The 27,956-nt window shown below is 42.2% G+C and overlaps 1 long non-coding RNA gene across 1 annotated transcript; it reads left to right on the top strand.

The window, feature by feature from the left end:
• The first annotated feature begins 246 nt into the window (after nt 1–246).
• Nucleotides 247–27,956, top strand: LOC311520566. The gene is made up of 3 exons (XR_014711643.1): nt 247–316; nt 19,830–20,028; nt 27,870–27,956. It is a non-coding gene; the product is annotated as an uncharacterized lncRNA (long non-coding RNA).

Below are 27,956 nucleotides of genomic sequence, written 5' to 3'. Positions count from 1 at the left end.
GCTCTTCCCTCCTCCCCCCGACCCGAGCTGCTGCACGTGCAAATACCTTGGCTGTAGTTCTTTTTCCAAGGTGATTTAAATCCCGATAGAGTGCTCCAAGGAGAGATGTCCCTGATACTTCCCATGGTCATTTTGCTGAGCTAGCCAAAGTATATACTCATGCCATATATCACTTTGGCACCATTAAAGAATTACAGGGCATCACATGGTCTCGCAGGAATTAATCACTGCTTAACAGTGGGTGCTCCTGTGTTTATGAAGTCATTTGGAATATCTGCATGTAACCACTGGCACTACGAGGAGAGAGTATATGCAGGTAATGAACCATGGCATTACGTTATGGTTGAGCTACATAATTTTCCAATTGGTAATTAATATTTCTGGATGATAGTCTTATATATTTTCTTGCACTGGAATGCTATTTTCAAATGGTGCCTAAACACTACAGTGATGGTTGTATTAAAAATATCCCAGATAGAGAGATGAAACAAATATTGACTGACAGTATGCTAGCTTTTTAAAGTGCCATTATATAAAAATAATTTCCAGATTGTGTTAATTTTAAAATTAACACAATGTGCCAAATTTTCCCCTTGTGTAACCCATACTGAGAACTAAGAGAAGCCTATGGTTCAATAAGTGTAGGTATCTTCATATAGTGACTTGGGTATGTTGTGGAATACTGAATGAAAAGTGCTTTTTAGTGTTATCTGGGTAGTAAGTATGATTTTAGAAATCAGCTTACACAACCTTAGACTTTTATTTCCTTTTTGGTAAAAAATAAACAAATATTACTCAGTTTTTAACACCAGTTTCAAATATCCATCAGAATAAGACAAAAACTGCAAAAAATATTCTGAAGAGATTCTGTAAACTATTAGTTGCATTTGACTAAGTCCCTTTACTGCTAATGGCAGCTGCATGTCTACACTGAGGTGTAATTTTGTGTGTAATTCAGGAGCAATAGTCAGTTTTTAGAAAAAGGAAACAGTAGTCAGTTTTTAGAAAAATGTCTGCAAGTGCTATGCTGGATTTCTCAAAGATTACACAATTCCCCACTTATAAATATTTATCTTGCTTGTATGATTCAATGATACACTTGAGCATCAGTTAGCTCTCCCAATAAAAGAGGAGAGAAATGTGAAGGTTTATGTATTGCTTTAAAGCTAGGTGTTGCTAATTCATTCCGCTTTCAAGTTGTTTATCATTATTGCACCTCATTTTTAAAAGTAGTGAAGAAGTCTTTAAAATAGAAGCATCTGGAATTTGTATATAACAAGTGCCTTAGCATGAGTCTACTTAAGTTTCACTGGAATTCAGGGCCAAGAAGTAATCAACTTGCTAAGAACTGAGATGGTTATTAGAAATAGCTGGCACTGTACTTCTCTGACTCATTTAATTCAGATATACAAGCTGAAGATTTTAATAGATAAGGAGCTATTGAAAGTATAAAGAACAAATGTGTTCCAGAGCTGTTTGCATAAAAGATAATGTACTTATAAAAGATGTGAAATACTCTACCTGACCTGTTGCTTTTACAGTTATTTGAACAGGCGGAAAAATCAACTGAAATCAGAAAAGCTCATTTACTGGGGCATCCTGAGGGGGAAGTGGTGATCCTGTATGCTTGCTGCTAAAGTTTAAAATGTATCAGCTAGTTTGAAATGTTAGCAAGGAATACAAGATATGCTAGAAATAAAAAAAGAACTTCGAGTGGGATATTTCCATACTGGCAAACAGTGAAAGATACAAGTGGCTGACCTTCACATTCAGTTCTTCATTACACCTTTAAGAAGCAATCCATTGTGCTGTCCCAATTGTACTAGTGGATAGTAATTTGCAGCAGCGGCTTATCAGGATGCAGCATGCTCACCTCCACACCACCAGCCCATTCTGGGGCCTGTAGGTATGTGGAAGAGCCATGGTTTTTCCTATGCCCTACATGTGCCTGCCCCCATACAAAGAGTTGCTCCCAGGAGTGGGCAACTGGGTAGCAGCAAGAATGGGTCAGGTATTTTTAGTCAGAAAATGCCAATTCATCAAAACCAAAACTTTGTGGGAAAAGACTGGTTCCAGCACATTTTTTAGTTTAGAAAATTTTTGAAAACAAGTTTCAAAATTGGTGAAACATGTTGCAACATTTCAAAACTAAAAATTATAGTTCTGCTGTTTGAGATGACTTTTCGTTTAAAAATTTGAGCTACTTATAGTAAAAAAAAATTTTTAAATGGTCAGAATCTAAACTAAGCATTTCGATGGACCCAAACTGAATTTCTTCCAGATTTTCAGCTTTCAGAAATTTGAAATTTTGACTTTTTATCTCTATTCAGCATGAGATTCCAGCCTATTAAGGTTTCTCATTAGCTAGGTACTTGTATCATTTCCACTATTGTTGTATAGAAGCACCTAAAAACATGAAGTAATACTTTTTCACAACACCCTTGTAATATTGGCAAGAATTTGTCCCCTTGTACCAGTGGGGAATGTAGGCACTTGCCCAAGGTCACACAGGAAGTTTGCAAGTTTTATGACAGAACCAGAAATTGGAACAAGATCTTCAGGGTCTCAGTCCTATACCATAACTATGAGACTAAGCAACAAAGCAAACCCCGGCAAGTTTATAGTAGAAATGACGGTCACATCCAAGCTAGAGTATGGAGTTTGGGTCAGAGGCTGACTTATGTTGCTGACAGACTGAACAGTGCTGAAAAGCTAGCAAGCTGTTTTTGTGAGATTTTTGGGCTCCAACTGGTAAAATGTTGCAAGATCTGTTACTCTTACAAGCTTTCCACCATCTTGATCCACACCTATACCAGATCTAGAAAATCTGAATCTTATGAATCTGACCTTCAAACAAAACAAGGATAATTTCAGAGCCACAGATTTTAAATGTAACACATTATTCCCCTCAGCAATTCAGGAAGTGATAAGAATTTGAAGTCCTGTCTCAGTCCTCTCTATAGTTTATTGATTTATGGACCTATCCTCTTGTAGGATACTTATCTAATTCTTTATTGAACCCAGTTATACTATTGGCCTTCACAACATCCCCTGGCAATGAGTTCCAGGGGTTGACAGCACACTGTGTGAACAAGTACTTCCTTTTATTTGCTTGAAACCTGCTGGCTATAAATTTTATTGGATGACCCCTAGTTCTTGTGTTATGTGGAGGGATAAACAATAGTTCCCTATTCATTTTCTCCACACCATTTATGATTTTATAGACCATCATATCCCCCCCCTTAGTTGTCTCTTTTCTAAACTGAACAGTCCCAGACTTTTTAATCTCTCCTCATATGGAAGCTGTTCCACACACCAATAATTTGTGTTGACCTTCTGTGCACCTTTTCCAATTCAAATATATCTTTTTTGAGATGGGGTCACCAGAACTGCATGCAGTATTCAAGGTGTGGTTATACCATGAATTTATATAGTGACATTCGGATATTTTCTGTCTTATTTTATCAATCCCTTTCCTAATGGTTCCTAACATTCTGTTAGCTTTTTTGACTGCTACCACCCATTGAGTGGATGTTTCAGAGGACTATCCACAATGCCTCTAATGATGTGTCTACATGGAGATAAAAGGCCCGCAGTGGTCAGCTGACTCGGGCTCATAGGGCTTGGGCTGTGGGGCTAAAAATTGCTGTGTAGACATTCTGGCTCAGGCTAGAGCCCAAGCTCTGGGACTCTCCTCCCTCGCAGGGTCCCAAAACATGGGATCCAGCCTGAGCTCAAATGTCTACACAGCAATTTTTCAGCCTCATAGCCTGAGCCCTGAGAGTCTGAGTCAGCTAACCCAGGCCAGCCACAGGGTTTTTATCCCTAAGATCTTGTTCTTGAGTGGAAGCAGCTCATTTAGACCCCCATCATTTTGTTACAAGTGAGTTTCACTCAGATGTTTGGTTTGTTTGAATGCACAACTCAAAGTGAAATCTGGGTGAAATTACATGGATTAAAAATGGACAATACACTCACATAAAACCTTATGAAATGAAACCACTTTAGTTTCACACAACTCTGCTAGTGAATTTCCATTTCCCCAGAAATTTCAAGACTCCAATATTAGGCCTAACTGAATTTGGACTAAAATACAAATACAAGGTGGGAAGTGATTTTATAAAAATTATGAACAAATGAGGATCAAATTGGCTGAAGCAAAACATCTCTGGACCTCTCCAAACCAATCATATGTTGATATTAGGCAAAAAGTATCACAACAACATGCTTTTTAGTGGGATTCCCTTTCCTCTCTGGTTTCAGCTGAATCAGGAATACTGGGGGAAAAGCTACATTTCATAGATTTTTTTTTTTATTTAGGTACTGGAAGCATTTGGGAACCACAAATCTACATGTATATCTTAAAATGTTAACCAGGCACTTTTCAAACCTCAGAATTAAAAAAAAATAGAGTTCAGGTTTCTGAGTGAAGATTAGCGCTATGTGAAAACTTGCTTGGTTTTTCATGTTTCATTCAAAACCAAAGCAGATTCTCTGAAATGTTCTTTAGCCATTCAAGAGAATCTGGCCCTAGTTTTGGGACCAATTTCTGGGGGGGGGGTTATTGTTGAAATCATACGAAATTAGCTGTTTGGTATGGTTTCCAACATTCCCCCTCCACCCCAAACAAACTTGATGATCATGGACAAGCTTTCCTTTGAGAATATGAGTTTACTGGAATCCGTAACTCAACAAGAAACCCAGACAGTCTCAACCCACCCAGTTCTAAATGGAAAAAAAATGTACCAAGTTTTCTGCTGGCAGAACTCCATTGACTTCAATAGAGTAACACTAGTAGAGAATGCAGCCCAATGTTTACACAAATTCTTGTAAAACAAAGCTGACAGATTTGGCACATTTCTAATGAAGGTGCTGATTGGTTCTTACTCTTTCTAAACCTGTTTTTCCTTTCCTAGTTTATGCTATCCTAATGAAATGCATGTAACATGAGGCTAGCATACATAACAGACTAAAAACTTTTAAGGAAGCCCTTCTCTGGGGCATTTGGTGTCATATCCCAGCCTCCTTCTGAATCTGGATGCCACCCTTCTCATCTCCCCACCCGCAAACTGCTGGTGTCCTGCCAGGCACAGGCCTAAATAAAAGAGAATGTAACATCTTTCAGAGAGAGAGCCTTCCCTCCCAAACTCTCAGACCTTTCCCTTGCTACTTCTACTCCTGTGGCTTCTCCCCTCAGCACTGTGAATTCTTGGGAAGGATTTTAAGAGGGCTGCTTTTAAATAAAGTTTGTCACAGCTGAAGACTGTCCTGTCACGAAGCCTTGAAATAACAATCAGCTGCTTTCAGGCAGCCATATGCTCCTGTCAACCACAGTGGGACTGGAGGCAGTTAATAACTTGGTGGAGGAGAAACAGAAGCCACCATTCTATTTTTACAGCACCCTTCCTTGGTTTTAAACTCTAACAGAAATGTTGCAATGTATTCAAACAAATAAAATCATATTTAATGTTACAGTTTTGACTCTCAGCTTTTAAGTCACTTAAAAAGAGAATGTTTAACAATACCTGATTGCAAAGCAAGCATATCCCAGTAGTAATCAGTTCTCTCCCAGGAAATAGCCATGAAGGATTTTACAGGACTACATCAGCACTGTTAGGAAGCCAGGTGAAGCATGGAGTCAGGACTGATGGATCCCAACAGACCCGGCCCAGGGAGGGGTTGAGATGCGGTCCAGGTTGGCGGATGAATGAAAGTTCAAGACAGTTCTGAGTGCACTCAGACAAGTTTCCAACGCCTTAGTTATATAACCACATAACCTGTTGCAAAGGCTGGGTTGTGGTTGAGTCAGAAGATGGGGACTCAGGAGACCTGGGTTAGTTCCTAGCTCTCTCAAAGACTCCGTGTGTGATGGGACAAGACATTTTGTGCCTCCATTTCCTATCTGTGTATGGGGATTGAAACACTTCAAAGGGGTGTTGTGAGGATACCTGTGTTAACACATATTCAGTGCTTATAAACTGATAAAGAAGGAGTATAGTATATAGTATATACTATAGTAGAGTGCATTCACTGCAGGCGTGTCCTCTCATGGTATAACAGGATCTCCTTCCCAAACACTCCCAGGTGATGGTTTCTCCCGTCACATGGTAATCTACCTCTTCTCATGACTGGCCTTGTGGCAAGGTCACATTTAGTTCCACCCCTTCCAAGGTAAAGAGTACAACAGACTAATCTCAAACATACATAACTCTTTGCACCAGGCTCACTCGTCCCCAGACTATTGACTCCTTCCTGAGCTCTGTAGGATTGCTCTCCAACTCTTCTGCAAAGCAATGCCTCCCTGGAGGCCCAGTTCCAAACCCATTAGTCCTCTCCATTGTGTCAGGGTGTTTCCACTCCACTTTTCTGGTGGCCCAGTAGGGGAACCCAGGCCCTCCCACATCACTGGGTTCTAGTCCCAGGACCGTAGGATGAGTAGTCAAGATAGGTTCCATCAGAGCCCTCACTGCTGCATCCCTAGACTTCCTCCTACTGTGGCCTTTCTTCAGGCTGCTTCCCTTAGCTCCTCCCTGGGCTCACTATAGACCTGCCTCTCTCTAGACCCTCCTTCACTCAGCACTAGCAAGCAAAGATGGACTGCAAAGTTCTTTCTCTCTCTCCCACAGCCTCCTTCTCATCTGGGCTTCCCTCCTTTTATGCTCACCACCTAGCTCCTCCCTCAGGTGGATGTTCTCTTCTGTTGGGTCTGGCCCACCATCTCGGTGCAACCAGGTGCCTTAATTGAGCTCTCTTACTCCTGTTAATCTTTTTTAGTGCCAGTGCAGGGTTTATGCCACATCATAGGGCAATATAAGCTATTAGTAGGTCCTGGGTTGTAAAAATATATATGTTGTACAAAGAGAAAAAGGCACACAAGTGTAATATGAAAGAACCACATGGGCACAGAGGGGTCCAAATAATTGTGTTTATTAATTATATAAACCTGCAAGGCCAAGCTACATATACAAACTGCTAATGTTGTAGGATTCTGGTGGCTTCTGAAACACAGAAGACAGTGAGAGCCACTAGAGGGCTCAAAAACGATTTAGAGTGATACTACCCTATATTGTATACTATATTGAATACTACAATATAGTAAGAGACAGTTCATGTCCCAAAGAGCTTGAAGTCTAAATAGATAAGACAAAGGGTGAAGCGAAATGAAGCATCTCCGTGCTACAGATAAGAAACTGAGGCACAGATATATTGATGTTTTTTCAATGTTCTATAACATAGGGTAAAAGTTGTGTACAATACTGAGGTGAGTTCTCCTTCTAGACAGTGTCATAATGATCTTTTCTGCCTTGTGCTCTATTTCTGTATCTCAATGTTTGTGTTTGATGATTTTCTCACAGCTGCCAGACAACAATGCATACCTATCTGAAATAGTAAAGTAAGGTGGGAAATAATTTCCTTGTGCTATTTTTGTATTTCTTGTGAAGCAGAATCTTCCATACTACATACCTTGCTGAATAAAATGGAAGTTAATGTAACTTCATATACAGTCATTTCACACCTCAGTTCTGCTTGATTTTTCATGCTCTTTGAACCCTAATTTGGGTTTGAAGTTCAGTTAATTTGAATTTGGCCTTTGTGGGCAACATTTAAAAATTGCTTGTGTTTTGATTTGCAACTTAATCCTTTCTTCCAAGGCTAAAGAAGAAAATTAGGACCAAGCTGAATGGCCAACCTTCAATAAAAGGTGCTGGGTGCGCTTCCATTCCACATTGCCCTCAGCCTTTGTTAATTACACTGTAATCTTGCTTGTATGTGGAGGTATAGCTCCCTTGTTATTATCTACATTCCATCCACTAGCCTTATGGGTTGAGGGCCCAATCCTGAGAATTGAATGTATACTTTCAGTGGAATTTATAACTCAGGGCCTGCTGATGTATCTTTAAATCTGACTGCATCATACTGTGAACAAGAACTTAATCGTCCTACATACCATCCCACAGTATTATACCCATACTAAAGAACACTAGAATACATTAGTTAGTAAGCTAATAATAATGCTGTTATGTTAGATTCTTTTTCAGTGCAAGGGTAAATAAAAGTTATATGCCTATCAGAAAATCAAGAGTTTTGGAATAAATGCAAGTTCTCTCATCATCTCTAATTGTCACTTGCTGTAGATGTCAAACTAACAGAGTAGCAGAATCTAATTTCCTTGTTTGATTCACCATGAAATTAAACTGAACTGACAATTTTTATTTTCACCTGGCAAATTCGCCCAACACTATTTAAATCTAGCTAATCAAGTACAGTTATCTGCTGCACACACTCATCTCTCCTACCACATCTCTGATTTGTAGTATCCCACATCCAGCTCCCTCTGACAGTCTGGCATTGGATTACATTTACAGTTTTGCAAGGTGTAAAGGAATGCATGGACATAGTTAGCTGAGTTGCCAGCAAGTGTATCATGTCACAGAATTACTGCTGAAAGATGAAGGAGGCAGAGGAGGGGAAATCCACCCATGGTATGAAAAATGAGAACTCCCCAACAGCACCTTCAAATTAAAATACAATTGGGTGAAGCTCTTTCTTTAGAAAACTTGACTGTATACTTCTCTTCTCATTTGGAAACTCACCCCAAAAAAAAATCTTTATTGGGAATAGAATACCCTAGTTTAGAAATTACTGAGAAAATTAGAGTTAGCATTATCTGCTAAAAGATTTCTCCTGAATCAAATATACTTTAGAGTCAATGCTGACAAGACCATTTTAGGAACGTTATCACTTCAACGCGGTGCGGGGCCGGGGGGTAAATGGGAGACAATATTTGCTGAATATCCAAAGTGCATGTATTTTTTGCACCATGTGGCAGCAGTGGGTCTCATAGCATTATGTTCTGTCAGGTTCAATACAGTCATAAGCGCAATGTGTCAATAAGCAGCAGCAACACGCTATGGTGTTATGAAGTTCTGTAGTTCAGATCACCTGAATTTCTGAGGGTGGTTTGCAAGTAAGGTCCCAAAGCTTTTCTTCGCACCTTACAAAGAATTTGGAACGTTCCACAGCTACATAGTCTGTGGGCGAATCCTCCACAGAACCACAAACAATCCACAAGATACAAAAGTGTAATTGTGCCCAATGTGCAAGCTACTTGAATCCTCTCCTTTAAGCTCTTACATTCTTTCTACAATTAAACTTTGATCTCTCCCTTTGATCCAAATACAGCGAAGTAGACTATGGACTTGCACTGGGGAGTAAAAGATAGTAGGAACCACACACACACCCCTCTGGACACACTTCTAGCTGAGAGCTGAGTGCCCTCTTACTCTATTCCCCAGAACAAGTGGACAGGGAATGAACATGCATGTGTGTGGCTGGGAGGGGAGAACAGAGTAGATTACTGCTGCAATAGGCCAGCAGCAAATTACTATCCCCCTTGAGCAATATAGGTGGAGGGGACAGACATGAGGATGGGAATTATCTCTACAGCATTTGCTCAAGAAACTTCCTGAAAAAGCACAAGATCAAATCCGCACAGACACACCCCTGGAACCCCGACCTGGGATATTCTATCTACTACCCAAGATCCATAAACCTGGAAATCCTGGGCGCCCCATCATCTCAGGCATTGGCACCCTGACAGCAGGATTGTCTGGCTATGTAGACTCCCTCCTCAGGCCCTACGCTACCAGCACTCCCAGCTACCTTCGAGACACCACTGACTTCCTGAGGAAACTTCAATCCATCGGTGATCTTCCTGATAACACCATCCTGGCCACTATGGATGTAGAAGCCCTCTACACCAACATTCCACACAAAGATGGACTACAAGCCGTCAAGAACACTATCCCCGATAATGTCACGGCTAACCTGGTGGCTGAACTTTGTGACTTTGTCCTTACCCATAACTACTTCACATTCGGGGACAATGTATACCTTCAGATCAGCGGCACTGCTATGGGTACCCGCATGGCCCCACAGTATGCCAACATTTTTATGGCTGATTTAGAACAACGCTTCCTCAGCTCTCGTCCCCTAAAGCCCCTACTCTACTTGCGCTATATTGATGACATCTTCATCATCTGGACCCATGGAAAAGAAGCCCTTGAGGAATTCCACCATGATTTCAACAATTTCCATCCCACCACCAACCTCAGCCTGGTCCAGTCCACACAAGAGATCCACTTCCTGGACACTACAGTGCTAATAAACAATGGTCACATAAACACCACCCTATACCGGAAACCTACTGACCGCTATTCCTACCTGCATGCCTCCAGCTTTCACCCTGACCACACCACACGATCCATCCTCTACAGCCAAGCTCTGCGATACAGCCGCATTTGCTCCAACCCCTCAGACAGAGACAAACACCTACAAGATCTCTGTCAAGCTTTCTTACAACTACAATACCCACCTGCAGAAGTAAAGAAACAGATTGATAGAGCCAGAAGAGTTCCCAGAAGTTACCTACTACAGGACAGGCCTAACAAAGAAAATAACAGAACGCCACTAGCCGTCACCTTCAGCCCCCAACTAAAACCCCTCCAACGCATTATTAAGGATCTACAACCTATCCTAAAGGATGACCCAACACTCTCACAAATCTTGGGAGACAGGCCAGTCCTTGCCTACAGACAGCCCCGCAACCTGAAGCAAATACTCACCAACAACCACATACCACACAACAGAACCACTAACCCAGGAACTTATCCTTGCAACAAAGCCCGTTGCCAATTGTGCCCACATATCTATTCAGGGGACACCATCACAGGGCCTAATAACATCAGTCACACTATCAGAGGCTCATTCACCTGCACATCCACCAATGTGATATATGCCATCATGTGCCAGCAATGCCCCTCTGCTATGTACATTGGTCAAACTGGCCAGTCTCTACGTAAAAGAATAAATGGACACAAATCAGATGTCAAGAATTATAACATTCATAAACCAGTCGGAGAACACTTCAATCTCTCTGGTCACGCAATCACAGACATGAAGGTCGCTATCTTAAAACAAAAAAACTTCAAATCCAGACTCCAGCGAGAAACTGCTGAATTGGAATTCATTTGCAAATTGGATACTATTAATTTAGGCTTAAATAGAGACTTGGAGTGGCTAAGTCATTATGCAAGGTAGCCTGTTTCCTCTTGTTTTTTCCTACCCCCCCCCCAGATGTTCTGGTTTAACTTGGATTTAAACTTGAAGAGTGGTCAGTTTGGATGAGCTATTACCAGCAGGAGAGTGAGTTTCTGTGTGTATGGGGGTGGGGGGGATGTGAGAAAACCTGGATTTATGCAGGAAATAACCCAACTTGATTGTCATGCACATTGTGTAAAGAGTTGTCACTTTGGATGGGCTATCACCAGCAGGAGAGTGAATTTGTGTGGGGGGGTGGAGGTGAGAAAACCTGGATTTGTGCTGGAAATGGCCCACCTGATGATCACTTTAGATAAGCTATTACCAGCAGGACAGTGGGGTGGGAGGAGGTATTGGTTCATATTCTCTGTGTATATATAAAGTCTGCTGCAGTTTCCACGATATGCATCTGATGAAGTGAGCTGTAGCTCACGAAAGCTTATGCTCTAATAAATTGGTTAGTCTCTAAGGTGCCACAAGTACTCCTTTTCTTTTTGCGAATACAGACTAACACGGCTGTTACTCTGAAACCAGTCTTTCCCTGGAATTCTTCTGTGGCGGAGCAGCTTATTATAGACAGTGTCCTAAGGACACAGTCTAGCCCAGTGATATTATTTCACTGTGTATCTTCTTAGTAGTTTCTTCCAAGGACAAACCATTTTTCTGTGGGAGAGTTATATTACATACTCAGATTTTATTTTTATTTTTTAAGTATAGCTCTCTCATTTGTGTTTGCCCAAACAAAGAGTTAAAGGGTATGCCTACACTGGAATAAAGAGACCCATACTACAGCCGGGACTGTGGGGGTAAAATTTGCTGTGTAGACGTTCAGGCTTAGGCTGGAGGGTCCTCACCCCTCTCACTGCTGCAAGCCTGAGCCAGCAGCAGGTGTTTAATTTCTCTGTAGATGTACCTATTTGACCCATTCCCTCCATTACTGTAATGCTTCAGCTCAGTTACATGTAGTTTTAGTTTTTTCTAAATGTCCTTTGCTGGAAACAGCCCAACTTTCTCTAGCTTTCCTCATTAATGACATAAATCAGGCAAAATGTTAAGAGTCACCGCTGTAATGGTATTTGATAGAGAACTTAAATTAGACCACAGAGAAAAATGACAGTGCTCCTCTAAGACTGCATGATTCATGTCTTGGTATCAAACCAGAAGTCTCAAATGGAATGCAATTCCATAACAAAGAGAAGCATAGTGTTTAGTCATCACACAGTTCCCAAAAGAGCTGGGTCCAAAACACAGTTTGGCTCCATGTATTGGGCATTCCACCGGGGGGGGGGTTGACCCCTCACCATTTTTCTAGATACACTCTCTCCCCCATCCACTCAATGTCTCATTAAGTTTTCACACACCCCTTCATCTTTGGCTGCCATTTTAGCTTTCTTTTTTTCTCTCTCTCTCAACACCCCAGCAACTCCTAATGCACTTCTGGCTGCCCAGGCAAAGCAAGTAGTGTTTTCCTCCTCCAAGCCTGTCAAATTGTTTCATGGATCATTCAGCACAGGTCATGAAAGTCAGGAATGATGGCTTGCAGCTTGGCCTGGGATCACCTAGCTAGCTACAGCTGGAATCCTTAATTGGCTAGATCACCTGATTGGATGAGCAGCATTATCAGGACTACTCTCAAGCCCAGCAGCAGCACTTGGCTAATGGCTGCTCAACACTTACACCCACAGCAGTTATCACTCCGGGTCCTGCCTTGTTCCCAGCCTTGCTCAGTTTCTGACTCCAGATTCCTGACCCTCAGCTCTGACTCCTGGATCTTGATGCTGGCTCCCACCCCTAGTCCTGACTGCCCATGCTCTGGTCCTTGTCAATGAGAGTGTATTGCTTCCATGAACTTATCCACCCCCTACCAATTTCTTCGTTCCCTGGCAGAGAGGGTGTGTCCCAGATCTTCCCAGATCCAATTTTCCCTATAACAACATAATGCAAGGAGCTGTCAGCCCTGCTAATTTTGAATGTTTAAATTACTTGTTTGAGGTTACTTAACATAAAACTTCCTGAAGTATCTCAGCTTTACACTCCATTATTAAACCTATTCATATTGTACAGGATGAATGATGAATTTGGCTTGAAGTATTCCAATTTTTAAAAGGATTTTGTTTAAGAAATAAAGAAGACAGCGTATTGGTTTCAAAAGAAACAGGACCAGTGTATTCCTATGAACCACTACAGAAATATAGCTTTCTTTAGTATATCTAGTATGTCAATACACATTAACTACACAGCTGTGAGTATAAAACACATGTGAACAGAAGTTATTATAGATTTAAAATTTTTTCTACTGAAGTCACTTTGTAGTTACTGCATTACCACCTCACAATAAAGTACCTCATTTCATGATAACCATGACAATTAGCTCATACCACCATTGCATGTCCACTTAAATCAACAACGAACTCAGTGTTCTTCCCCCTTTCCCTCCCTCCCCCCCAATACTCGTGAGTCATAACATTGTCTCTCTTTGGAAGTGACATATCTGAACTAACACAGGAAACATGCAGGTTATTTTCATATTTTTTTCTACTGAGTAAATGAATTCAGTACCTTGGAAACAGAATACATTCTGGGCCAAAATCATTCCTGATGTATCTTATGTTGAAGGCAATGAAGTTAACCCAGGGATGTATTTGGTCCTGTATGTGCACATAACAGAATGTCAGACAGTCAAACAAGCAAACATATTTTATGGTAAAGCCAAGATCAGCTAATGAAAAAAAAGACAATGAATGCTATTGGAAAAAATGTTCTGGTATTTTTTTTCATATTCTCCTGTGACTTAACTGCATTATATTTTCCTTCTGCAAAATTAAAATTTTGGAAGCTACGAGGAGTCAGGTTGTAGTGTATGTCTGAAGAAAAAAGGCATCCAAACAACACAAACAAAGTTTGGTACCCTGCACTACATATATTACAGGAACAGGCTTTCCTTTTAGAGAACCCATTTGGCAAGAGGCTACAGCTGTACAATTCCAATGGAGGCTGATGATATCTGAAAGTGGGCAGACAATACTGACACGTAAATATAGGTTCAAAACAGGTAAAGGACACGACTCAAAAAAAAAGGGTAGACAGAGCCTGCCCTCATTTAACTCAATGCTTCAGAAAGGACAATAGTTAATCAAAATCTGAGGACCAAATCATGCTCGTATTACCTATCTTAAAAGTCCCAACTAATTCAACTGGACAATTTTGTGAGCATTATTAGCAGGCTTTGGTCTGTACTCCTCCTACACATTTGAATAATGATGATACACAAATTGCTTTTAGCAGCAATGAAATGGATTTCAGACCTTAAGGCCTGATCCTGCAACTTGTTGCATGCAGTTTAGCCTCTGCATGAAGCCCAAGCACAAGTTGCAAGAGCAGCCCTAAACAAGTAAGAGGCGACATACCCATGAATACCTAAGCACATCTGTGGCTAGAATTTCATGTTCAGTGACTTTCTACAGTTGCTAATTTCTAGCCATCGCTGATAATGAGAATAGGGGTGTTTAGTGGAGCTGACTGATTTCCAATACTGAAAATTAATTAGGCAGAAAAGATGATTAAAAGCCTGTAGGAGATATATTTTAATGCGTCCCCTGATTTACCAAGAAGCACAGAGCCAAATTAATCTCTGGTGCAATTCCATAGACATCAATGTTTTTACACCAGGGATGAATTTAACTGGAGTTTAATTTAATGTAGAGTACTCACATATCTTACTAATCAACAAAACAAAAAGGAATTGTCCCCTCTTCCCAATGAGAAATAAAATTGACAATGATTAGATAAAGGGGTGGGGGAAAGTTCTTGCGTCCAGCTGTACTCAAAGTCCGTGTGCAAAATTCAACTTTTCTCCATTTTTCCCTAAAAATCCTTTTAAAGGTCTATTTTTCATTTTAAAAATATTTATTTTTAACATTCACTGAGGTTATTTTTGGATGCAGTGCTTGTGTTGGATCAGACCCAGTTCCCAATCATTATGTTGTAACAGCACTAGAAGGATTTTTAAAGGAGGCGGGGTGGGGGAACCCTAATCAAACAGGATAGCAATGTTCTTTATGTGTAAAATTGTAATGAAAATGTGTGTTGGCCACTTTAAGGAAAAGCTAATAACATTTTACATAACCCCTCCTGAGAGATCGAGTAAGGTCAGGCTGATTCTGTGTCCTTCTTGGAGGATAAAAATCAACAATAAGCCTAGTGTTCTGAAGGTGAGAAGCAAAAAGACCTGTGGATTGTCACTTTTTCCTTTGGGAGTGTATTCCTACCTGCACAGAAAGAGTTTGAATGCCATCTGTAAAGCAAAGCAATCACAGTCAGATATGCAGACTTATCTCTCCATTATACATAACCCAAGGAATTAATTAAGTTAATTACAAAACGCCAGCCTATAAACATCATTCACAGCCTTGCTTCTCAAGTGAGAGCTGGTGGAAAGGTGCTCAGGATGAGCATATGTATCATATTCCGTTTTCTTGGTTTTTACTACTGTCTCCCTCTCTCTCTCTGCCTTTTGATACTGGAATAAGAGTGGCAGCTTTAGAAGAATCCAGTACATACAAGCCATGATGTACAGAATCTCAAAGTGTAGGATTTATGAATGGGACTGACCTATTTTTTTTAAAGTTATTTAAAATTGAAATGTACAGTGTTCTCCTACATACTCTGAAGCACCTGTAAGTTACTTTTACTCTTATTAGAGAATAGACTTTTGACCGTTAAAATGGTAATTATAATATCCTTTAATTTTGCAACATTGTGGTGTTTAGATGTTGCTTGTAATTATTAGAATTGGGAGCACTGGCTGTTGGGAGTCTGAAAGGACAGAAAACAGGAAGGAGGGGGAAGGAGTTGAAGAGGCTGAGGGAGAGCTACTGAGGGTTCAGCAGCAGCTTGGAAAAGAGGTTTCCACTTTAAAAAATAAAGTCCTGTTGAAGTTTGCTAGTACCTTGCCTGGCTACTACAACAAACATATATACAAAATTGCCAGTTGCATGTGCACCAAGATATGGGTACAAATAAAGAAGCCATTTATGAAAAATTAAGCTTTAAAAAGAAGTGTTTAATAGATGTGGTATGTTAAAGAGTAGAAGAATACCTGATCTAAAAAATGTCCAGTCCTCTTGGTATGAAAGCGTTCTAGACATTTTGGATTTTTTTCTTGTAATTTTGGTACATCCTTCATTATAACAAAAAGTCAATAAAAAGGTGAAAGGGTTTATAAACCCTTCTTTGGGGTGTCTTGTCACATGGAAAAGTGGAAGGGGAAGGGCACATTTCCCAATCACCCCAGAGATAATGCTCATAAAAAGAATAAATAAGCTCTTCACCACATCATAGGTGGCTGCTTTTGCTTTGGGCTAGAAAGGATAACTGTCAGGCTATGTTTCAGAGTAGCAGCCATGTTAGTCTGTATCCGCAAAAGGAATAGGAGTACTTGTGGCACCTTAGAGACTAACACATTTATTAGAGCATAAGTTTCGTGGGCTACAGCCCACTTCATCGGATGCATAGAATGGAACATATAGTAAGATAGATAAATATACATACAGAGAAGTTGGAAGTTGTCATACAAACTGTAAGAGGTTAATTAATTAAGATGAGCTATTGTCAGCAGGAGAAAAAAAACTTTTGTAGTGATAATCAAGATGGCCCATTTAGACAGTTGACAAGAAGGTGTGAGGATACTTAACTTAGGGAAATAGATTCAATATGTGTAATGACCCAGCCACTCCCAGTCTCTATTCAAACCCAAGTCAATGGTATCTAGTTTGCATATTAATTCAAGCTCTGCAGTTTCGCATTGGAGTCTGTTTTTGAAGCTTTTCTGTTGCAAAATTGCCACCCTTAAATCTTTTACTGAGTGGCCAGAGAGGTTGAAGTGTTCTTCTACCGGTTTTTGAATGTTATGATTCCTGATGTCAGATTTGTGTCCATTTATTCTTTTGCATAGAGACTGTCCAGTTTGGCCAGTGTCCATGGCAGAGGGGGCATTGCTGGCACATTGGTAGATGTGCAGGTGAACGAGCCCCTGATGGCGTGGCTAATGTGATTAGGTCCTATGATGGTGTCACTTGAATAAATATGTGGACAGAGTTGGTGTCGGGCTTTGTTGCAAGGATAGGTTCCTGGGTTAGTGGTTTTGTTGTGTAGTTGCTGGAGAGTATTTGCTTCGGTTGGGGGGCTGTCTGTAAGTGAGGACTGGTCTGTCTCCCAAGATCTGTGAGAGTGAGGGATCATTTTTAAGGATAGGTTGTAAATCTTTGATGATGCGCTGGAGAGGTTTTACTTGGGGGCTGAAGGTGACAGCTAGTGGCGTTCTGTTATTTTCTTTGTTCGGCCTGTCCTGTAGTAGGTGACTTCTGGGTACTCTTCTGGCTATGTCAATCTGTTTCTTCACTTCAGCAGGTGGGTATTGTAGTTTTAAGAATGCTTGATAGACATCTTGTAGGTGTGTGTCTCTGTCTGAGGGATTGGAGCAAATGCGGTTGTATCTTAGACAGGGCTGGTGCAACCACTAGGTGAACTAGGCCATCGCCTAGGACGCCAAGTGGTTGGGGGCAGCGGTGGAGCGGAGGTGAGCTGGGGCAGGGGGGCATGGGGAGGGCCACCTGCAGCAAGTAACGAGAGGTGGGGGACGGCGCACAGGGGAACCGCTCCCTGCCCCAACTCACCTCTGTTTCGCCTCCTCCCCTGAGCACTGCCCCGCTCTGCTTCTCTCCCTCCCAGGCTTGCGTGCCAAATAGCTGATTGGCGCTGCAAGCCTGGGAGGCGGGAGAAGTGGCGGCGTGCTCGGGGAGGAGGCGGAGCAGAGGTGAGCTGGGGTGGGGAGCTGCCGCACACGGCTCCCTGGGCCAAGGGGAGGGACGGGGCGGTGGGGAGCTGCCATGGGGAGGCGAAACATCCTTGCATGGGCCCTGATCTTAGAACTTGGCTGTAGACAATGGATCGTTTGGTGTGTCCTGCATGGAAGCTGGAGGCATGTAGGTAAGTATAGCGGTCAGTAGGTTTCCGGTATAGGGTGGTGTTTATGTGACCATCGCTTATTAGGACAGTAGTGGCCAGGAAATGGACCGCTTGTGTGGATTGGTCCAGGCTGAGGTTGATGGTGGGATGGAAATTGTTGAAATCATGGTGGAATTCCTCAAGGGCTTCTTTTCTATGTGTCCAGATGATGAAGATGTCATCAATGTAGCGCAAGTAGAGTAGGGGTGTTAGGGGATGAGAGCTAAGGAAGCGTTGTTCTAAGTCAGCCATAAAAATGTTAGCATACTGTGGGGCCTTGTGGGGCCGCTGACTTGAAGGTATATATTGTCCCCAAATGTGAAATAGTTTTGGGTGAGGACAAAGTCACAAAGGTCAGCCACCAGGTTTGCTATTGTTGTGGCTCCTTGTCAGGCTATGGCATAGACTTTTAAATGAAGCTTAGTATTCTCAAACATGCAGAGACATGTCATACTGTGTTTCTGTTTAATGAGTGTTATTGTAGATAAAGACATTACAGCAATGTTTGTGAAGCTGAGCTTATGGATATACACCCATTGAAATGAGAATTAAATTACCTGAATGATCAGAAATACTATTTCACTAGAGAGAGTCAGGAGGGGTGCTTGTGCAGGGATTCAAGAACTCTCAAACCTGAAGGGATGTGTCTGACCTGCTAATAAAGAAATATTTTGGTGCTTTCGCCACCCTGCTGGTAGATTGGGGCTTGTCTTTTTTCCTCTTGGTATTCCTGCAAGCTACAATCTCCCAAAGTCATATTTTCTGGAAAGAAGGTGCTGAATGATGACTTCCAGAAATAGTGCTTTTTGCTAGAAAATGTCTGTAATTCATTCAGACACTAAAAGAATTACTAGTGTCCTACTGCTGTCTTGTAACCTGATCCCTGCCACAGAGAGAGGTTTTCTCCCTGCCATATCTAGCCTGGATTGGAGCAGACAAAGCAAGTACCTCCCAGTGGCTGAATCCAGTTATTCCTGTGCTATAAATACTACAGCAACACCACAATTCACAGCATGGCAGGTCAGTGCACCCCAAGGCAGTTGCGTGTTTTCACAATATGCTCGGACACAAGCTGATAATGCCATGACAAGGAGTCTGAAAAAACTTAACAGTAATACTAATATTACTTTGCATTTAACAAGATGCCCTTGGTACCCTGATGTCACAAAAAAATACTGACACTCATTTTCAGCTTTAAAACTGCTTACGGATGATGAAAAGCTGTACACAAACTTGTAAATGGTTAACAACAAGACAAAGACCTTTTAAATGAACATTTTATGTGAGCTAAGTGGGGGATGAAGCTTGCAGTAATTGTTCATATTTCATGGGGACTTGGCTTTTCATGAATTCATCTCAGTGTCATCTTTCATACATATTACACTATCGGTTCATTAAAATTCTTGATGCAGTGCTGAACCTGGTCAGACTGAAATGGGGCTGACAAACCTCATGTCTGCCGCACAGATAACCAGACCTTATGAAGGTGAAATTAGTTTTCAGGAGCTGTACTGTTCACTTGATTGATTCCGTCTTAGAAGTCATATGACTTAATGTTTCCTGCATGGGCTGCCACTGTCATGCAAACATGACCTGATAACACATTGTCAGGAGCGCTCCAGAGAGCTAACAGCAATCTAACATCTTTCTACTGAGTGTGAAGTTCCATCTGAAATGTGCATATTTGATAAGCAGTTCTTCTATCTGTCCTTTTTCATTTTCAGAAAGTTAATCTTCTCTGCTCCAGTGAGCACTGTGTAGAAATGAGCTGGCTCAGAAATGCAGCAGGTGGCCCCAAACTACAGTACATGGGCACTCTAAACCTCCAGGGGCAGGCATGTTTTGACATCATTCCTGGAAGGTGGCACAGCTGGGACTGACAATGCAGTCCCTTTTGAGAAGATGGACTTTCAGCAATTTAGGGTAAGAATGCTCTCTTGCATTTTATGCTCAGTTTTATTATTGTTTGCTACCCAGTTTCAGTAACAGATAACACAAACCATTTTCTTCCTGGAGAGGCTATGTACTCACTGCAATCATGTGAACCATACTAAATACAAAGACTTACACAAAGGATCATCGTTAGTTTCAGAATGATTTTGATGGTGATAGCATCCATGGACTGCCAACCACCTTCTTTAATATGTCTTTTTTAGAACCTTTATCCCTCAGAATCCTCCTTTCCTGTCCCAGTATCATTTGAAAGATAAGCAGAAAACACAATGTTCAATTCTGCATAATAATACCAGTTCCCTCTACTCTGTGTACTTAATAAATATAAGTAAAATAGCAGGCTACTGCATTAATCTCTAGTTTCATTTACTCTGGTGTCAATGCAGAGTAACTCAAATGAATCCAGTGGATCCATGGTAACCCCAGTGGCTTCACTGGAGTTACTCTGGATTGACACCAGTGTAAATTAAACTGGGAGTAAATGCAATAGGCTGGTACTTTATCATAGAATATCAGGGTTGGAAGAGACCTCAGGAGGTCATCTAGTCCAACCCCCTGCTCAAAGCAGGACCAATCCCCAATTTTTGCCCCAGATCCCAAATGGCCCCCTCAAGGATTGAATTCACAACCCTGGGTTTAGCAGGCTAATGCTCAAACCACTGAGCTATCCCTCCCCGCCGATATACATATATTTATGTATATATTAAATATGCATGAGAGAGGTACAGTGATATAGGAAATTGGTCACAAAATTCAGTATGGGCCAGAGCTTTTCCCTTGTGCTATCCTCTGTGCACCAGCATAAAGAACCAACTGGGGACTCCCTTTGCATAGGGGTATCACTGGCTCTAACCAAGGGGTTCTTAACCCTTTTCTTTCTGAGGCCCCCCCAAACATACTATAAAAACTCCACAGCCCACCTGTGCCATAATAAAAGGTTTTCTGCATATAAAAGCCAGGGCTGGCATTCAGGGGTAGCAAGCAGGGTAATTGCCCAGGATCTCATGCCATAGGGGGCACTGTGAAGCTAAGTTGCTCAGGGCCCCAGACTTCAGCCCCATGCAGTGGGACTTCAGCTTTCTGCCCTGGGCTCTAGCAAGTCTAACACTGGTCCTGCTTGGCGGACTCCCTGAAACCCTCTCGTGGCCCCCCAGAGGGCCCCAGACCCCTCTTTGAGAACCACTGCTCTAAACCACCTGTTTCTGCCCCCACCTGAAACGGGCTGCTACACTCAAAACATTCTGGGCCAGCAGAGCAAATTCCATGAAGCCTTTCAAGCCATCACAAGTTAGAGCAGCCTTGAGGTATTTTGGAGACATCTGAGGCTTTGGTCATATGGTTTTCATAAACTGAGAACACTTCCCTGCCAAGATTGTGTATTTACTTTCAGGTTTTGCAGGTGATTAAAATAAACGTTCATCTTACCTTGTATTTTCTTGGCATATGGAAGAGTAAAATATGAACATTTTGTATTCTTTGGGGCTGCCTTCAAGAAACATTCTTATGGGAATGGCAGCACAGTTTAAGCCAGTCAGCTGACTCCTCTCGATGAGAGCCCTCTGTTGAAATATGATGCAATACAAGAATATCTGTTCAGGTATATTGGCCTCTCTTATCCCATTGTTTAAATTATATTTTTTATTTTATGAAATAAATTATACCAATTAGCACCATGAAAACATTGTCTATTTTTATCATGTAGTGCAGTTAACGTTCCCTAGAGGTATGCTCTTGAAAAAGGGTAAAATGAGGAAGAGAAGGAAATCAAAGATTCCTTCCCTTGTCTGTTCTCCCCACATCTGTTTCTTGCTATTATGCAATGGCATTGAAGCAAGTGAACAAGTTTTTCGCCTTGTGAACTATACACTTCCAAACAAGAATGGATGCATCTTTATGAATCTTTTCAAACATCTGGTCCCGTGTTCTGTTTGCTTCAGCACTGGCACACACCTCTGTAACAAAAACTGGAAAGTTTCTCGTCCTTAAATCTCAGAAAGGGGCAACTTCCTAGTAGACTGACTCACCAACATTCAGTGACACAGAAGTATTTGTGCAACTTGGCTAGATGTCAGAAGCATGCATAGCATGCACTGCACCAAATCCTCTCCTGGCTGAATGTTTAATACTAGTTGTGTTGCATTATGACAAGACCAGATGGTATGTCACAAGAAGCAGAAGGGACTTGAAGCTGCCATGAAGCAAACAGAAAAACAGGATGGAACCGTGGAGCACAAAAGTGAAACAAATTCTACAGCAGAAGATCCACCTCCCAACCAAATCACTCCAGCCTGAGGAATCATAGCACTGTCCCTCCAGCAAGACGCATCCACTCCTTCCTTCAACCGCACAGCATAATACTCCCAGGCTAGCTCAGTAACCAGGCCTCATATGCTTCACAACCATATTGGTCATGCTTTCTTTCCTTCACAACCTCAGGACTTTGCTGAAGTGGGGCCAGAGTGCTGAGCACCTTGTAAAATTGAACCCTTGGTTAGTACTCTACTTTTCATCTCCTCCGGCACAACTGTACCGCCCCCAGCCCTTCCACGCAGCTCCATCTAGTGTCTCCTGTAGGCAGGGGTCTGTAGGCAGCTGCACCGGAGGACAGGGCTGGGGGCAGTACAGCCGCACTGGAAGAGCTGCCGGCATGGGGCCATCTGGTGGCCCCACATTCTGCTCCTTTCGCCACCGTGGTTCCGGAAAGCCCTGCGGTTCAGAAGTCTCAGGCGCACCAAGAGGAGGACAGAGCCTCCCTCCCCAAGTAACATGGGGTGGATCATGGGGCATGCCCTCGCTCCTTTAGCTGGTGCAGTGTACTGGTAAGAAATGAATTCTCCACTGATGACAGGTCAGGAATGACATGTGCTGGCAAAAGCAGCCTGGAGAAGTCTATACTGTACAGCGCATGTTTCAGCAACCTCTGATCAAGCTGATCATAGAATCATAGAATATCAGGGTTGGAAGGGACCCCAGAAGGTCATCTAGTCCAACCCCCTGCTCAAAGCAGGACCAATTCCCAGTTAAATCATCCCAGCCAGGGCTTTGTCAAGCCTGACCTTAAAAACCTCCAAGGAAGGAGATTCTACCACCTCCCTAGGTAACGCATTCCAGTGTTTCACCACCCTCTTAGTGAAAAAGTTTTTCCTAATATCCAATCTAAACCTCCCCCACTGCAACTTGAGACCATTACTCCTCGTTCTGTCATCTGCTACCATTGAGAACAGTCTAGAGCCATCCTCTTTGGAACCCCCTTTCAGGTAGTTGAAAGCAGCCATCAAATCCCCCCTCATTCTTCTCTTCCGCAGGCTAAACAATCCCAGCTCCCTCAGCCTCTCCTCATAACTCATGTGTTCCAGACCCCTAATCATTTTTGTTGCCCTTCGCTGGACTCTCTCCAATTTATCCACATCCTTCTTGAAGTGTGGGGCCCAAAACTGGACACAGTACTCCAGATGAGGCCTCACCAATGTCGAATAGAGGGGAACGATCACGTCCCTCGATCTGCTCGCTATGCCCCTACTTATACATCCCAAAATGCCATTGGCGTTCTTGGCAACAAGGGCACACTGCTGACTCATATCCAGCTTCTCGTCCACTGTCACCCCTAGGTCCTTTTCCGCAGAACTGCTGCCTAGCCATTCGGTCCCTAGTCTGTAGCTGTGCATTGGGTTCTTCCGTCCTAAGTGCAGGACCCTGCACTTATCCTTATTGAACCTCATCAGATTTCTTTTGGCCCAATCCTCCAATTTGTCTAGGTCCTTCTGTATCCTATCCCTCCCCTCCAGCGTATCTACCACTCCTCCCAGTTTAGTATCATCCACAAATTTGCTGAGAGTGCAATCCACACCATCCTCCAGATCATTTATGAAGATATTGAACAAAACCGGCCCCAGGACCGACCCTTGGGGCACTCCACTTGATACCGGCTGCCAACTAGACATTGAGCCATTGATCACTACCCGTTGAGCCCGACAATCTAGCCAGCTTTCTACCCACCTTATAGTGCATTCATCCAGCCCATACTTCCTTAACTTGCTGACAAGAATACTGTGGGAGACCGTGTCAAAAGCTTTGCTAAAGTCAAGAAACAATACATCCACTGCTTTCCCTTCATCCACAGAACCAGTAATCTCATCATAAAAGGCAATTAGATTAGTCAGGCATGACCTTCCCTTGGTGAATCCATGCTGGCTGTTCCTGATCACTTCCCTCTCATGCAAGTGCTTCAGGATTGATTCTTTGAGGACCTGCTCCATGATTTTTCCAGGGACTGAGGTGAGGCTGACTGGCCTGTAGTTCCCAGGATCCTCCTTCTTCCCTTTTTTAAAGATTGGCACTACATTAGCCTTTTTCCAGTCATCCGGGACTTCCCCGGTTTGCCACGAGTTTTCAAAGATAATGGCCAATGGCTCTGCAATCACAGCCGCCAATTCCTTCAGCACTCCCTGGTCATTTGTCCAATCTTCCACTTCTTGTAAGCTTCTTTTTTGTGTTCAAGATCAGCAAGGATTTCACTGTTAAGCCAAGTTGGTCGCCTGCCATATTTACTATTCTTTCTACACATCGTGGTGGTTTGTCCCTGTAACCTCAATAAGGATTCTTTAAAATACAGCCAGCTCTCCTGGACTCCTTTCCCCTTCAAGTTAGTCCCCCAGGGGATCCTGGCCATCCGTTCCCTGAGGGAGTCAAAGTCTGTTTTCCTGAAGTCCAGGGTCCGTATCCTGCTGCTTACCTTTCTTCCCTGCGTCAGGATCCTGAACTCAACCAACTCATGGTCACTGCCTCCCAGATTCCCATCCACTTTTGCTTCCCCCACTAATTCTACCCGGTTTGTGAGCAGCAGGTCAAGAAAAGCACCCCCCCAGTTGGCTCCTCTAGCACTTGCGCCAGGAAATTGTCCCCTACGCTTTCCAAAAACTTCCTATGATGCTATGAGTCCTTCACTTCATGAACAATACATTTACTCAACTTTGTTTCAAATGGATGTACTGCTTCAGAACAGTTTGGATACCTCTGAACACATGATTAATAGTATTTTAATTGCCTGACCTGTCTTTGAACTGATGGCTGCTAACATCTAAAATGTCTTAATTCCCAGAAGTACTGCTGCTGAAATATGGCCGTAGGTTTGGCTTTCAACAGCATTTAGCCTATTGCAGTGACACTTTTAGCTTTCCCTTGTTATTAAAATAGTTGAACCTCAGTAGCCTTTAGCCATTCTTTCCTTTATCACTCGGGGGATAGGAGTTTAAATTTTCATCTCAATTCTTCACGTCTTGGGCTATTGGGAGATGAGAGGACAACTGGTCAAATAGTAATAGAATTTGTTCACAAATAATTGTTCAATAAAAAAATGCCCTAATACCTAGATAATGTTTTGCAACATATTATTCAACCAGCAATGGTTGGGAGTATTACTGAAGTGAAGTATCTCCACTGGGGGGTGGGGTGGGGAGGGCAGCAAAGCATGTCATTCCTGACCTGCCATGCTATTCAAAACCCGAGCGTCTCCTGAGAGAATGCTGATTGTGTGGTGATTTGTAACTAGACCAAGCCCATTTTCATTTATGACTTAATCCAGAATTTGAATTCATTTCCCAGAGATGGAAAGTCAGGGAACTAACCAAAGGCTCAATTCTACAAGGTGTTCAGCACTCTGGCCCCACTTCAGCAAAGCCCTTAAAACACATGGGTAACATTTTGCAAAAGTAGTCCCATTGAAGCTAAGGGGATTACTCACCTGCTTAAAGTTAAGATTGTACTTAAGTGTTTTTCTGGATCAAGGCAGAGTGCTCATCACTTGAGGAATTAAGCCCCAGCTGTACTCACCAGTTGTGCCATGCTTATTAAATTTCTGATAACACTATCTCATTATAACATTCCATTGTTTTCAAGAATGAGTGTAAGACATTTCAAAGCACAGTTCCATAAGAAGGGTACTGCTGAGTTTTAAATTAACCCTCTTTATTGTCTTTCCCAAATTTCCTCTCTTTATTTTTCCCATTGAAAACAAATTTTGCTAATCCTTCCTTCCCTTTCACACCAAAAATATTTTCCCTCATCTTAAAATGTGCATACATGTTTGTTTTTTCCTTTCCTTCTTCAGGTTTCAGAGTAACAGCCATGTTAGTCTGTATTCGCAAAAAGAAAAGGAGTACTTGTGGCACCTTAGAGACTAACCAATTTATTTGAGCATAAGCTTTCAAGAGCTACAGCTCACTTCATCGGATGCATACTGTGGAAAACACAGAAGATGTTTTTATACACACAAACCATGAAAAAATGGGTGTTTATCACTACAAAAGGTTTTCTCTCCCCCCACCCCACTCTCCTGCTGGTAATAGCTTATCTAAAGTGATCACTCTCCTTAGGGAAAACCTGGATTTGTGCTGGAAATGGCCCACCTTGATCATCATACACATTGTAAGGAGAGTGATCACTTTAGATAAGCTATTACCAGCAGGAGAGTGGGGTGGGGGAGAGAAAACCTTTTGTAGTGATAAACACCCATTTTTTCATGGTTTGTGTGTATAAAAACATCTTCTGTATTTTCCACAGTATGCATCCGATGAAGTGAGCTGTAGCTCACGAAAGCTCTTGCTCAAATAAATTGGTTAGTCTCTGAGGTGCCCCAAGTCCTCCCTTTTCTTCTTCAGGCTGCATTTTTCAAATCAGCCACCGGATGACTAGACGCGAAACTACTACTATCACTACTATCCTGAGAGCAGTATTGGAGGCTTCCTAGTTTAAGAATTACATTTCACCCATACATACTGTCAAGGTTCCTCCCCCACTCTGAACGCTAGGGTACAGATGTGGGGACCTGCATGAAAAACCTCCTAAGCTTATCTTTACCAGCTTAGGTCAAAACTTCCCCCAAGGTACAAAATATTCCACCCGTTGTCCTTGGACTGGCCGCTACCACCACCAAACTAATACTGGTTACTGGGGAAGAGCTGTTTGGACGCGTCTTTCCCCCCAAAATACTTCCCAAAACCTTGCACCCCACTTCCTGGACAAGGTTTGGTAAAAAGCCTCACCAATTTGCCTAGGTGACTACAGACCCAGACCCTTGGATCTTAAGAACAATGAACAATCCTCCCAACACTTGCACCCCACCTTTCCTGGGAAATGTTGGATAAAAAGCCTCACCAATTTGCATAGGTGACCCAAACCCTTGGATCTGAGAACAATGAAAAAGCATTCAGTTTCTTACAAGAAGACTTTTAATAAAAATAGAAGTAAATAGAAATAAAGAAATCCCCCCCTGTAAAATCAGGATGGTAGATATCTTACAGGGTAATTAGATTCAAAAACATAGAGAACCCCTCTAGGCAAAACCTTAAGTTACAAAAAAGATACACAGACAGAAATAGTTATTCTATTCAGCACAATTCTTTTCTCAGCCATTTAAAGAAATCATAATCTAACACATACCTAGCTAGATTACTTACTAAAAGTTCTAAGACTCCATTCCTAGTCTATCCCCGGCAGAAAAAACCAGCATATAGACAGACACACAGACCCTTTGTTTCTCTCCCTCCTCCCAGCTTTTGAAAGTATCTTGTCTCCTCATTGGTCATTTTGGTCAGGTGCCAGCGAGGTTACCTTTAGCTTCTTAACCCTTTACAGGTGAGAGGAGCTTTCCTCTGGCCAGGAAGGATTTCAAAGGGGTTTACCCTTCCCTTTATATTTATGACACATACCCTCAAGGGAGCCTCTATAATGCTTTGTTATATTAGGGTGGGGGGATGTAGCATGGGGAGCTAGTGGAGAGCTGTTTTGTTTGGTTGTCTTTTTGTTTTCTACAGATGGATTCCGTGGCGACTTCCACTTTACCAGAAGAGGTTCTTCAGCTACTTTAGATACACGTGTATTAAGAACTACTGGAAATAAGC

The sequence above is a fragment of the Lepidochelys olivacea genome (genome assembly GCF_965140295.1).
Source record: "Lepidochelys olivacea isolate rLepOli2 genome assembly, chromosome: 5".
Taxonomy (NCBI): Eukaryota; Metazoa; Chordata; order Testudines; family Cheloniidae; genus Lepidochelys; species Lepidochelys olivacea.
The sequence above is the reverse complement of the archived record's forward strand: the minus strand, read 5'-3'. Positions and strand labels throughout refer to the sequence as shown.